This window comes from Arvicanthis niloticus, chromosome 1 (genome assembly GCF_011762505.2).
Source record: "Arvicanthis niloticus isolate mArvNil1 chromosome 1, mArvNil1.pat.X, whole genome shotgun sequence".
Taxonomy (NCBI): domain Eukaryota; kingdom Metazoa; phylum Chordata; class Mammalia; order Rodentia; family Muridae; genus Arvicanthis; species Arvicanthis niloticus.
In genome coordinates, this window is record NC_047658.1 from 90,999,592 (window position 1) to 91,014,258 (window position 14,667).

Below are 14,667 nucleotides of genomic sequence, written 5' to 3' on the forward strand. Positions count from 1 at the left end.
TCACTAGACCAGGACTGTGGTGATGCTTAAACCCCACACAATTAGGAAGTATCACGACCTGATTATTGTTTTCCACAGAGAAGCTTTAAGGTATTATACAAGAAGTATCTTATGTTGCCCCAAAGGCAGACCAGATTGTCAGCCCGACCTTTAGTCAAAAGCCACGTCTTCCTCCAGAGTGTATTTGAAACAGTCCCTTCTGTGCAGCAGTGTTTATGACAGTTTGTGGGCAAAGAGTTGTCTAGCAAGCTCAAAGGATTTTGTTAAGTAGTAAGAATTCTAGTAGCATAAGTTTGCAATAAACTGTAGCTGTTACTAGTTCCCTCATTCTCATGTCTCCTGCTGCGTGATTCCTTTCTTTTCCTTCTATTCTACTTTTTCCTCTTCTTCAGGGCTACTGCTAGACTATTGGTATTGCAATAACTATTGCTATTGCATAGAGCATAGGATCAGGCCCTTGATACTCATCATTTCCCCTGTAGAATACAAAAAGAACCCTTAACATTTTTCTCATCCCCCTAATCCAGCCCTCTGTAACCAACCCCACAGATATGCTGTGCTTTGTTTCTTGTCCCTCTGTGATTTTTTTTCCCCTGCTAGTTAACTTCTTGTGCATGTCTCCATGAGATCACTGTCACAGAACCAGACTATTTAGGCTGATGTGAGGCTTTGAGATGTGATTCGCACCACTGGTACTAGTATTTCATCAGACCTCTTGGCAAGGCCTCCATCTTCTTGACTGCTAAGAACTCCCAGGGACTGGATCTTCCCCGCCCCCTTGCAGCACTGACTCTACCTGCTGTTGCTTTATTTGCTTCCCTGGCTTAAACATTGCTTTCCTGGAGCTTGGAGTCTCGGCCTCTGGAAGCACACAGTGTAAATCAAGTCTCTTGCTCACCACAGAAGCCAGCTTGTGTGTGTTTTACATTTTACATGGCCTTTGGACTCCAGTATCTGCTCGTTCTTCCCTGAGTTTGCTCCATTTGTGCTATATCCCCTTTAAAAGACATGCTATTTAAAATTGGACACCTGCTTCCTGAGTTGGTCAGATAGCAAGACAAGTGTGACTCCATCATCCATTAATATGAACATGACACTACTTCTGTTAACATGATCTAAACCTTGAATTAACTTCTTTTTTCCTTTGAAGTAGTGCAACATGCTGGCTCAATGAAAAACCTCGTCGTTCCGTTACATAAACTCTTATTGCGTTTTCTCTTATCCTGTGAAAGTGGATATTTTAAGCTCTTGTTCATTAATCTATTTATTTCTATCACAAATTATCTCCTGTGTGTGTCATTAAAGCATCTATAAGAAATCTCAGAGTTAGTATACTCTGCAGCTACTGGTTTCTTATAGGATAATACAGTATGGTAACACCTTTGAAAGGCATAGCAAGTCTCTTATGACTTGATTTTTTTGTCACAACATTAAGCTCTCTATAATGTCAGCCATTCTAAACTCCAAACATACACTTCAACATGTCATTAAATAAAAGCATCTAATTGGGGTTGGTTTACAGTTCAGAGGTTTAGTCCATTATTTGCATGATGGAAAGCATGGCAGCACACAGGCAAGCATCGTGCTAGAGGCAATGAGAGTTCTACATTCAAATTCACAGGAAGAGAGAGAGAGAGAGAGAGAGAGAGAGAGAGAGAGAGAGAGAGAGAGAGAGCCACTGGGAGTGGCTTGAGCTTCTGAAAACCCAATGTACAGCCCCAGTGACATACTTCCTCCAACAAAGCCACACCCACTCTAACAAGGCCACACCTCCTAATCCCTATAAATAGTGCCATTCCTGAGCAGGCAAATATATGAGCCTATGGGAGACATTCTTATTCAAACCATCACACCCTGTATGCTGGTGAACATAATCGTCTTTAAAAATGCAGTTCAAGTATTCTCTCTTTTGAGAGGCCTTGCTTGGTTTCACTCTACTCCTACAGGATAGTTATAGCACAACCCTTTTCCCATCATGTAAAGTTGGGATCACAGTTGGATTTGTGAGTAAGAAAAGCCATTTTCTTGGATTTGTCTATTTCTAGGAATAGTGGCATTAGTCATCATGGATGGCATGCTGTCCTCTGTGCAGGCTGCAGCACTGAGAACTTCGTTCTCACTGTCACCTTCTGTCTTCACAGTGAAGCTCTGCTGAGGTGTGTACTGTCAGTGTGCTGCCGTCTTCCTGCACCCACCTGTGCCTGTCAGCCTGAGGGTTGTCTCTGGCATCAAGAGCGCCCAGCCAGTGTTGTTCAGTACAGGCCAAAAGTGCAGAAAACCAGTACTTTCATGACCACTCTCAGCTGATAATAGCAATTGGTAGCTGGTGGAGATACACTCAAGCTCCTGGTTTCTTGGGTAGGACCCCTCTGTGACTCTTCCCCTTGTTTTTACAAGTCTTTGGAGGATGGAGCCCAGTTGGTCACTCTGGTCACCTGCTCACTGCTAAGCTTCTTCCTACCCCCGTACCTTGTCCTCACTGTCTCCTTTGTGCTTGTTGTACCACACTCCTGTCAAGAAACACTTGTGCTGGAATGCCAGCCTCCAGCCTGATTTCAGAGATAACTCCCAATAAGCCCACGCTAAGTTGCAGGTAAGGAGGTAGGCTCATTCACATTGCAGGATTCATTATAGCGACCCTTCTAGCAGAGGCAGGCTTAAAGCCTCACTGATGAGAGCCCACTTATAACACAGCCAAGACTCAGAAGGTGGAGGAATCTGGGTAGCTGGATCTCAGAAATCCCTCTGAATGAAAGTATTCACGGGTCCAAACCCCAACAAGATTATCCATTCCTGCCTTATCCACCATTTGAACACACGCCACTGCATGGCCCTCCAAAGGGCAGTAAAGTGACACTGAATAATTGAATTCTGAACAAGCCAGACTAATGCAAATATCTGACAAATTGATTTAATTGCATTCACATACAATAAGGCTTAGCTCTAAAAGGTCAGCTAGAAAATGGGAAAGGACCCCTGGGAACTTCCAGAGAGAGGCTGAGTTTAATACACATTCATCACATTTTATCATCTAATTAGTCCACACAATGCCAAACTGATAGACGGAGGCTTAAAGCAGTGTATTGATTGATTATCTACTTGGCATCTATCATATCACCTTAAGGCTGTCCCTGTCACGGGCAGGCAGAAGTTATTTAGTGGCTCAGCAGAAATGGTTGTGCATTTGGAGAAATTGTTTTTCTATGAGGGATTTGAGGCTCCAAAAACATTTTACCCAGTCACAGAGGCATCCTCTGAGGGCTACTATCGAATAGTGTGCTGCTACAGAGGCAGACACCAGAAGCCAACTTTCTCTTGCTTCCTCCTTTCTGCAGAAGGGGTGTTTATAAATGGCATGGTACAATGTGCTCTGTTAAGCTGTAAAACAATTCAAGCAAGTTGCTAGTACCAGCTTTGCATGGAAGTACCAGGGCAGAGAAAATGTTTTGGAGAAGTTAATAAGGAAGCCAGATAGACCCTGCGAATTCATCCCATTGGAAATGAAAATGTAGGTTTCAGTCTAACAGTTTACATGGTAGGTTTGGTCTCAGTTAAAATGCTGCCTCTACCTTGTTTCTTTAAGGATGCTGAAATGGAGAAGAGCTTAGTATTGGGGCTGTGCCCAAGCAAGCTGTGGTCAAAAATGATATAGTAATTATTTTCTTCCCTTTATCCTTTAGAACCTTTTTCATTCTTATCTCTCTGGGCTTTCGTTTCCTCGTCAGTAACATTGAAATGGCCTAGTGAGGTGAATTTGAAATGAGCCCAATGTTGGCAAAAATCCCCTTGAATTAAATTCCCATAGAAATCTGAGTTATCATTTCTATAGGAGTATCTATAACTCTTACATATGGTAGATCATTGTATAGGAGATTTTCTTCAAGCTGATCGTCTCTCTCACCTTTTTCTGTTTATCATTCTGTTCATAGCCAGGCATCTTTAATGTTTTCTCTATTGGCCAACCATACTTGAAAATGTTCTATTTAGAGACCGACCCTCCCTCTGGTATTGAAGCTCTTCTTCCATGCAGCTTCTGAAACTACTCTCATTAGGGTTATCAGTGACTTCCACATTATTTAATGCAATGCCAGCTTTTGAGACCTTATCACACTCGAGTTTTCACTGGGCCCTGCTAATTAGCTTTCCTTTTGGAACTCTGTTTGTCTTTTAACAATTATCTTGTTTATTTCCGTCTACAGTATCTGCTTTTCATTAACTTCTATAAGATCATCTCTTGCTTTTTATTCTGGATTAGTCAGCTTTCTGGCGTTGAGACAAAATATAAGATAAAGTGTCTAAAAGAAGGATATGCTTATTTTGGCCCAGGATCTCAGAGGTTTTAGTCCATAGTTCTTATGCTCTGAGGTTCCTGGGTAAGTGGTGAGGCAGAATATTGTGGAGGGAAAGATAAAGAATGAAGAAGTGTAGAGCTGCTCACTGTGGCAGCTAGGAAAGAGGGAGAGGGAGAGGAAGATAGAGGGCAAGAAACTGAAAGAGAGGAAGGAGAAGGGGAGAGGATATGGCTTTAGGTCTGTACTCCCAATACCTATTTATTGTAGCCTGGTCCCACCTCGTCACCATCCTCAATAGGACATTCACTTTTGAATCCACCAATGGCATAATGCATCGATGAAATGAGAGCTCTCACAATTCAATTACACACCAAAGGCTCCATCTTTTAACACGACTGCATCAGGGGACCACACCTAAATTAAATTGAGCTTTGGGGAGACATTTCAGATCAGTATCCCTCCTGTGGGGTTCCTGTCTCTGTCTAAGCTCATTTCTCTTCCACACATGCACCAATCCAGTCTTATCACTTGAATTGTCAGTGAGTTTCTGGCTTTGAAGTTCTATGTCTTTCTTCCACCTTCACATCTCCTGGCCCATTGACAATCCCAGGCCTCACCAGCCCAATCATCAAGCTATCCTGTCTGTTCTCAAGTTTGAGTAGCTTCCTTTCTCTAAACCCTTCTCTTTATCCAATCCCCCTTATTGCTCATTCCAATCTAGCTGAAGAGAGAAACATTCTTAAACCAACAAATGCAATTCTACATTCAATAAAGCTAGGAAGGACACAGAGTTCCAACCATAATCTATAACTAGTATCTGCTAGATACAGTGAAATCTGACCAAATTGAGTCATTCCATCCAGAGAAGATACAGCTCTACAGATTTCAGTCAGCACTCTGAGTTCTCCAAATATAAGCACCACATATGGTCTCTGAAAATCCAGGAGTATGAGTGGGCTTTAAAACCATCCCCAAGTCCATTAAAATGCCACACAGTGGTGGGAGGTGATGTAGGAACTGTGTAGGCATGCGATATCAACAAGAAGCAAGACATGGGTGTAAAAGAGAGGAGAGACAGAGAGACGGAAGGAGGCAGAAGGAAAATAAACACTAAGTCACAAGATTAAAGCTAGGAAGATACACTATTTTACTGCAAGGTAAGAGAGTCTTCCCAAATGCACATAAGTAGAGATAACATCTGAAGAAGGAGTAACATGTAGATAACAGGGAGAGGAAGCTGGAGACCAAAGTCTGGAAGAATGTTCTGAGGCAGAACACCTAATTCTGAATGGCCAGAATTCCTAGCTCACTCTCCCAGTCTTCCCCTTACTCCATTTGTTAGCCCACATCCTCTCCAAAAGATATAACTTCCATCCAAAGATGATAATATCTGTTTAAAAAAAGAAAATTTGAAATGTAGGTCTAGAAAAATATAGCTAGCTGTTCAGGGAAAAAAAGAGTATGAACATTTTCCTACAAAATCAAATTAATTCATGAAAATCAAAGACAAAAAATAATGTCTCAAAGAAGATATATTAAGATGGAGAAGAATGGGGCTGAGAGATGACAGTGGTTAAGAGTGTGTGCTGCTCTTCTGGAGGACCTGAGTTTGATTCTTAGCATCAATGTTAGGCTGGTCACACTTACCTGTAATTCTAGTTCCAGGGAATCCAACCCTTTCTTCTGGTGTCTGTGGGCACCTGCACTCACTGGCACATAACATACTCCCTAGCACATACACATAGTTACAAGAAGGATAAGTGAAGAGATTATACCACTCTTGGGAGGGTGCTCAAAGGCATGTGAGTCTGACCACAGAAACGTGTATATCAATATTTACTGTTGCGCTGTTCCCAATAGCTAGAAATGGAACCAATCTCAATGCTCATCAACAGTGGATAAAAAAAAAAACATGGCTTGCAGATACATATGTATACACATACATACATACATACACACACATGCACACAGATACACAGAAAGAGAGAGAGAATTTTATTCCATCACAAAAATAAAATTATAGTATTTCCATTGATACAACTGGAAATTATTATATTAAAAAATAATCAAGACTCAGAAAAAGAGATACCAGTATTTTTCTCATATATGGTTCCCACATTTTAATTTTTATATATACGTAGGATGTATGTGGGATGTAGGTGTAGGATATGAAACTAGAAAGGGACAGTGGAAGGGGAAGTAGAGGTCTTTAGGTGAGTGGGGAAGGGGAGAAGAAGTGGTTAATAGAATACACCTCACATGAAAGGAATGGGAACCGCTGGGGCAGTAAGGGACTGGGGAGGGCCAACAAAAACAGATAATGCTCAAGGCCGCCACAGTGAAACCCAATGGCTCAGATGCTGTTTAACAAAACAAATGAAATTATAAAATAATTTTTAAAAGATAGAAGAGGAAGAAAAGGGCAGAAGTAAAGATTAACAAAAGCATAGAAGGCAAGATGAGTGTTGTCAGCAAGAGGAGTTAGCCTTAAGCCTTAAGTAGGAACAGTCTTAATGGAGTCCAGAGTTACCCTTAATCCTTTAGTAGGAAGAGTCTTGATGGAGGCCAGGAGGTGGAAAAATTTAAACACAAAAGGCAAAGAGAAATGATTAGAGGAAACAGATTTGCAATGTACACAAAACTGACATGCCCAGATAAAGTTTACTGAATATATGGAAGAAAGTACCTCAACAGTATCCTAGAGAAAAATTTTCCTGAGTAAGGAAGAATTGGCCTTTTAACTTAGCAGGTGAGAATTCTATCATCGAACTGCTAGTGGCATTTGGAACTGTAAAAACACAGAATTAGGAAATATCAATGGCAAACAGTCAGGATGCCTTCCAGCACAATTGTGATATAGCAAATAAGAAAAAATAATCCTCAGGACCTCTATGAACATTAATAAAACAGTCTAATACAGAGAAAGGACAAGAGGGGATTCAGCTTCTGTGTAAGACCTAACAGGTGTGATTTAGAAGTATCCAAGTAGAAAGATACAGAGCTTAAGAAAAATATAGTCATGGTATTTAGTCATAAAACCCAGTTCTTAGAATTTTTGCCACACAAAGATGATTAAAAGGCAAAATATGCAGAATGTTTGAGCATATGATATAAGACATATTAAGAAAGGAAAATGAAAAATAGTAAATTTTAGAAAGTTTCTATGTTTTTACCCCAAATTAAAAATGTTACATTCTATAAGACATGCGATTATAACTTACACAAGGATTTAGTAAAGTTGTATCTTGCCATGAGAAAGTCAGAAATAAAAATTCTGTCTGAAAGTCAGACATTTTATGAAATGACCCAATTGTCCTACAATTGATGAATGGATGAATGGATAATGAAATCTCTCTCTCTCTCTCTCTCTCTCTCTCTCTCTCTCTCTCTCTCTCTCTCACACACACACACACACACACACACACACACACTATGGAATAGTATTCAGCTATAAAAAAAAATGAAACCATGAACTTTGCAGGTAAATGGATGGAATTAGAAAAGGTCATATCCAGCGAGATAACCCAGATCCAGAGATTCAAACATCACATGTTCTCTTTCATTGGAGCCAGGAGCTCTAAATCTTTAGCTGTGATTACATAGCTTGTATGAACTACAAAAAACAGGCAAGTGAGACCATTGCTAGGATGGGGTGATTGTGGAGCAATAGAAGGGGGTATAGCAGGGTACCAGGAAAATGGGAAAGTGGCAGCTTTTTAGGGAGAGGAAGAAAGGTAAATACAGAAGAATATGGAAGAAAGATAAAGGAGAATGGCAGGACACAGTGATCAGAAAAATGGAAAAGGGGGGCTCCTTAGGGAGTCAGGGAGAGAGAAGCACAGAAGGACAGAAGGGGTACAATAGTAGTAAAGACAGCCAAAACCCCACAAGGACTCTCACTATTAACTCTTTACCTAAACAAGAACAACAACCAAACAAAAGGAAAAAACAACCTCCTATAATACACATAATTCCACGTATAAATATACAGATACAGATTTAATAAATTTTCTCATCTGGGTTAAAATTGCTCCCTTCAATAGCCAAGGACCATCAAAAATTTCCAACACCAGACATGAGAAGACCTCTTTCGAGTTGTTGGCAAAAGCTGTCCAAACCTACAGCCTATTGCTGTTGCTCTTGGCTGGTGGAAGGAATGTCTCTACCCCTACAAAGACATGTACTGCAGAAACAGGACTCAGACATGGAACTGACCTTAATGTCTCCTCCAGGAAGATTAGATTTCATGGTACCAGAAGACATCATGCAAGCTTCCAAAGGAGGGAGCAACCAGCAGTCCTACCCAGCTATGATGCCCACAAACTACATCAATGACCAGCCTGGCACAATACTCCTAAGGGTGCAACAGTGGCACACATACCTTGGCAGTAACCAACAGCTCTCTTATTGGACTTAAGAACTGCTCACCAAGAGGGAAACCATGTCTGGTGCTCCTAGCTAAGTACTTGGTACTCGTGAAGTTATAGTTATTTGAGGAGAATCCATAACCACTAATTTACTAAATCAGCAGAATACCTGACAATGATATCTAAATATTTGTCCTTATGCTCACAGATAAGTGTAGTCTTCACCTTTCAGCAAGAAAAATTTTCTTTGCAATTGACAGAGGCTATTACAAAAACAAACAAACACTGTAACCAACCAAAATGCAGAGGTGTGGAACCCAGTTTTAATGGCTATATCTACAATACACTTCCACACCCAAGGCTCAGGAAACATTGCAGAAGCTGGAACAGAAAGATTGTAGGAGCCAGGGGATCAGGGAGCTTGTATGAGTTTGTATCTCCTAGTAATGTCAGAAGCCATATCTACAAAGTCTCACCAATATGACCGCTGTAGTGGGAACTGAACAAGGATGGCACCAATGGACACGCCAAAGTGCATGAGTAAAACCCAAATGAGGCCTCAGTCCTACACAGAGAATTACAGGCAACTGAGGAAAGCTAGGAGAGGTGGTCCTCCCCGGGGAAGAGCACACCAACTGCTTATTCAGTGCCAGTTGTTCAACTTGAAAACACAGACAAGGAACATTATACAGACTGAAGAGGTTATACTTACAAATACATACTATATATACGCATATATATGTATGCATGCAAAAATAATCAAGGAAAGAAGAGGCCATAAGTTTGGAGGAGAGTGGAAAGGGGCATCTGGGAGGATTGGAGGGAGGAGAGAAAGAGATGTAATTATAATCTTAAAATTAAAATTAAAAAGTGAGAAATTTAATGATAAAACTACATTATATTAAGTTCTCAAAGAATAAAAATACTATTTAAAAAGTGAGAAATTTTGAATACCTTTAAGAGCTGTAACTTAGCAATACTAATGTACAGAATTGACAGGGAAATTGAACTGAAAAACAAGGATGACATATTTTAGAAGTTTTCTTGTTTGCAGAAGAAATTGGCCAGGAGTAAGAGCTAAAAATAGTGTAAAATAATAAAAGATTGAAGGCAATGGCTCTGCAGGACAAAAGGCTTCTTCAACCTACTAAATATTTTCTAGTTTTCCAAGAAGCACTCAAACAAATTTAAGTGAGAAAAATTTTAAAATTAGCGAAAAATGAGTTGAGAGGAATCAAGATGTCAGATGGTGAAAGGCTTGTCACACTGGGGACACTAGAGCCATGAGTACCTGGGACAGCCGTTAAGAACCCATCCGTGACACATTGTTAAGCTAAGTATCTGTGTCACGTGACACACCATTCCAATTTCTGGGCACTTTTGCAGAGATTATCATATCAGTTTTCAAGGTGACCGTGCTGAGGCTCCCCATCAGAGTGTTGTTTGTGGAAGTGAGGATTTACATGTGATCTAGTTTCAGGAATTTAAGTCCAAATAATAGGTAAACAGCCTGGTACACTTCCCATGTAATAGTATTCAGGTTAGAATTCAGACTAAATGCTCCAGACTGATGTGCTGTCGCGTATGAGAATGTGAAAAAATAAAAGAGGTCCACACTGCAGTACCATTTATGCAAATTAAATATATGTGTGCATAAAACAACACTGTCAGTTTTACAAGGACACCCAGAAATGAAAGACCACACATCTAACACATTTGAATGTTGCCAAAGGGAAGGAGAAGGAGAGGGGAGTTAGAGGGGATATAAAAGCAAAAGAATAAACAAATATATTATGCAAAAGAAGGGTCCCAGCAGACTGATGATGAAGGTGCATCGTGCAGTGAAGAACAGGAGCCGTCTGTTTTTAAATTCCACTAGCAAAAATAGAGGACCCAGCAGACATTAGGAAACAGTCATGAAGTGGCCAATCTGATAAGGCAGTGGAGCTTCAGATATAAAGAATACAACAGTTGTTATCAAGCAGAAAGGAGAAACAAACTGTTCAGAATAAGAAACTAAAGGCTGGCTTCAGACTGAGCAGGGATGACAGAGGGTAGCTCTACTTGACTTCCACAGCCTTCTTGTATGACAAGATGCTTTCAAACTAATTTGAACATTTACTACCCCATATTCCAGATCCTCCATCCCTCACAGATTTCTGCTTTTCTTTAATTGGAAAAGGGATTGCAACCTGGGTACTAGGGATACTCAATATGCCTGAGTTAGCCATTGCTTCTAGACTATTCTTTGGCCTTTGCTGGGATCTAGGTATTTTTTAAAGATTAAATATATATCCTAAATTTATTGCATAGTCAGGCCTACAGGGATTTTTTTCTGCTCTAGTGCTGTGTGACACTTTCCTGAAGAGATATTACACAAACATCTGTTTACCCAAGATAGGGACCAATGACAGACAAAAGAACAAATTGATGGACCAATGCATTTACTGGGGTTACTTACAGAATATGAATGAGGGGTGATTTACTGGAGCATAGGCCACTCAAGGCTAGTGTAGCACTGAAGAGCTTATACAGATGACAACTCCATGCACAAAAAACTGGAACCTTGGTGCTCAGCATGACGTCCAGGAGCTCTAAAAATCTCTTTCTGACACTCAGTGGGCAGAGCACCTCCTCCAAGTATCTGGTTCTCTGCCCTCTCCAGGAGTTGTTTACTGCTACCATGGCTTAGGGAAGGGTCCCTTGTATATCTTGTTAGTTTCAGAGCATTATGGAGTCTTGAGGAGCCTCCCTCCAGGATGGAAATTACTGCCTAGACCTCATGAACCTCCATTCATTGATCTGTACATCTTCTGAACCAGTCCCAATTTTCAGCCTGCAGTGACAATAATGCACTCACTCACCTGATTCAGTGTTTTACCAGAACAATAGATACCAGTGTTATCCTGAAAACAGCTGAAGACCCTTCTTTTCTTATCCTTTTTGTCCTTTGGGTTTGCTCAGTTAGGGATGTAGAGTCAACTTACTGTGCTGTAGAATCTCCTGATGTTCCCTTTGTGTTGAGAGTAGCTTGCCCACTGAGTATGCATCCTAGGTTCACATGCTTGAATGTACCTATACAGTCAAGTTCTGTAATTTTCTTTATTTAGTTTAATTAAGGACAGTATTAACAAAGTTTTATAGATAAGTCTAATACAAGCTCTACTCAAGTAAGTCTATTTTCAGTTCCTAATTTTTCCAACACATTTTATCTCTGTCTTGTTTTACAATTAAGTTTTTTAGGTTTTTCTATGTTTTTGACATAAAAATATTAATTCAATATATTTAGCATATAATTGAATAGATAAATGGCCTGTTTAAAACATTCATATGGAGTGATAATATTAAGCTGCATGAAAATTGATATAATCTAACACATGTAATATTATATTGAATTGCTAATATTATAACATAATTACTTAATACATGCTAGTGATTGTGTGTGTGAGAGAGTCAATCTGCTCTTTCCTTACATAAATAGTAGCAAGATTCACTCATATTTCTTCAGCTAGCCCTTTCATTTAACATGTATATAGGTCACTCCATAACAGTGGCCACTCCATAACATACAGTTTTGAGGGGGCTAATATAATCTCAATGTGGGCATATTATTTAAATTAGAGAACAATGGAGAGAACATTTCTAGATTCATGAGGTCCTTGAAGTATCTTATTATATAAGAAAGCCAACAGATGAACAAGCCTTGCTAAGAAGTTTTCCGTCTAGTATGTGGATGAATTAAAACGAATAAATCTTAGAAAAGGAAATCCAAGGCCTAAAAAGATGGGGAAAAAATGCTGGAATGAATTGAACACACAAGTTAATGGACAAAATTTCTGTCAATTAACAGGATGCAAACATGAATAAATCTGAAGGATTTGCGCAATGAAACAGTAAACTCGGGAGGATGAGAACATGAGCTTAAAATTCCAGCTAATAAACTGGGGGAAATAAAGGAGAATAATAAAAACAAAGTGTGCTATTTTCTACCCACAGACACTAGTGTTCTTGGTTTTCATAAGTGAAACAATAGATACCAAGCTCTTAAAGGGAGCTAAGAGCCTTCTAAGCCAATAAAGCGTGGGCTATGGAGGAGCTTCAGTCAGTGTTGTGGTGGCTGAGGTGAACCAGCATCTGTTTTTCAGCTCACGGGTTGCAGCTGGTCTACTGGTGCAACTCTTCAGCTCTGGGTGGTGTCTGATCCTCCTTCTGGATCTTTCTTTAATGATTTTGATTCTTGGGTACATGTGAACTATAGTTTGTGATACATCTAGAATATTTCTCCAATACTTATGTACTAGCGTATTGGGTTCCTGCTTATGGTGCTGTTGGGAGGTGGTGGGATCATTAAGGTGTAGAACCAAAGGGAGGAAGTTAGGTCATCATCTGAGGGAGCTTGCAGGGCCCTTGCTCCTTCCTGACACTCTCTGCTTCCTGGTTCATACAAGGTGAGCAGCTTTGCCCTACCATGCATTTCCCATCATAATATTCTACCTTAACAGAGGCTCAAAAGTATCAGGACCAAGTGTCCACATACTAACACCTTGGATACCAACCTTTCTTCCTTTTAAATGGATGCCCTTCCAGTATTTTGGCACAATGGCAGAAAAAGGATCAACAGCAGTGCATGCTAATGATAAGTGACCTCGTTCACCCACTGTAGCACCTCCTGAAACTGTGGGTTGCATTCTTCTGTGGGATTGTATAACTGTGCTGCGAAAATTCCGGGAAATGTAAATGGTTCCCAAATGTGCAGTGAGCAGAGATTAACTCAAAGTCAAATGTGTGATAGATCTGAGAGGTTTCTGGCAATGCTCACTCTTGCTGCCTAGGCTCTGAACACACAAAACAGGCACTTTGTCCTGTTTACATGTGTCAGCTTGTTGTAGTCTGGGTTCAGAACACACAAAACAGCCACTTTGCTCTGTAACTGATGTCATGTCACACAGTGTCATTGGTTGTCTTCTGAAATGCCTCAACTCAGATTGGAGACTGCTGGAATAAACCTTGAACAAACTCTACCTGTGCCCGGCCAAGGAACCTCTGTTCCCCCAAGGCTTTCTGAAGCCTTCTATCCCTATGTTAAAACCCCAGCCTCCACCCATCCACCACTGTCTAACTCAGTCACTTGCTATCACCTGCCTTCTGAAAGCCAGGCAAGGCAGTTTCTAAATATAAATGCTTTGTCTGGACAAAGAACTCCAGGAAGTAGAGACTGTAGACTCCCACATAGCCCCCTGAAGTTGTATTTAACTTCTCTTTTCCACCAATCTCCTAAGTAAGTACCAAGTACTTACTTCTTTCTTGGTAGACATACTTCCACTGTGGAGAATGTCTGTCCTTTGCTGTTTTAAATAAACAGCCCCCTCTCGTAAGGTCGGACTTTAGTCTCTTTCTGCATTCTGGCTCTTCTGCTGCCTCAGAAATCTAACAGAGACTACTGTTTGAGTTACAGTGCTTTTGTTGTACATATGAAGTTTTCTGTTTTTATAGAAACATAATTGTTTAATTACAAAAAGCAAGGACTTTTCATATTTTCTTGGTGTCACTCCTCAGCATATAAGATTCAAGTTAGCATATCTTGGGAATGTATTATGTTAGGATATTTGGTTTTAGAAATTTGCTATTTGAGTTGCTGTCTTGAATTTCATAAACATCTTTAAATGAATTTTGGCTTGGGCTTAGGATAGAATTTCCAACAATTTCTGAAATAGTCCAAAACTTACACCTACCGTTTTATACTATGTATTTATGTGAAGCAATATGTTTTCTCAGGATTGAGGCTTATAAAATAAAGATGTTGATGAACTTGAAAAGAATGTGGATCATCTTATAGTATCACATATTCAACCAAGATTGAACTTTTTATGTAGAAACAAGCATGCAGATACATCTCATTGGTATGCAAATTTGTTTTGACCTCTATTAAATGATAAAGTTATGTGTATACAAAATAATATTTTCTCTTTTATTTAATTGATGTTTATGTATATGGCTGTTTTACCTAA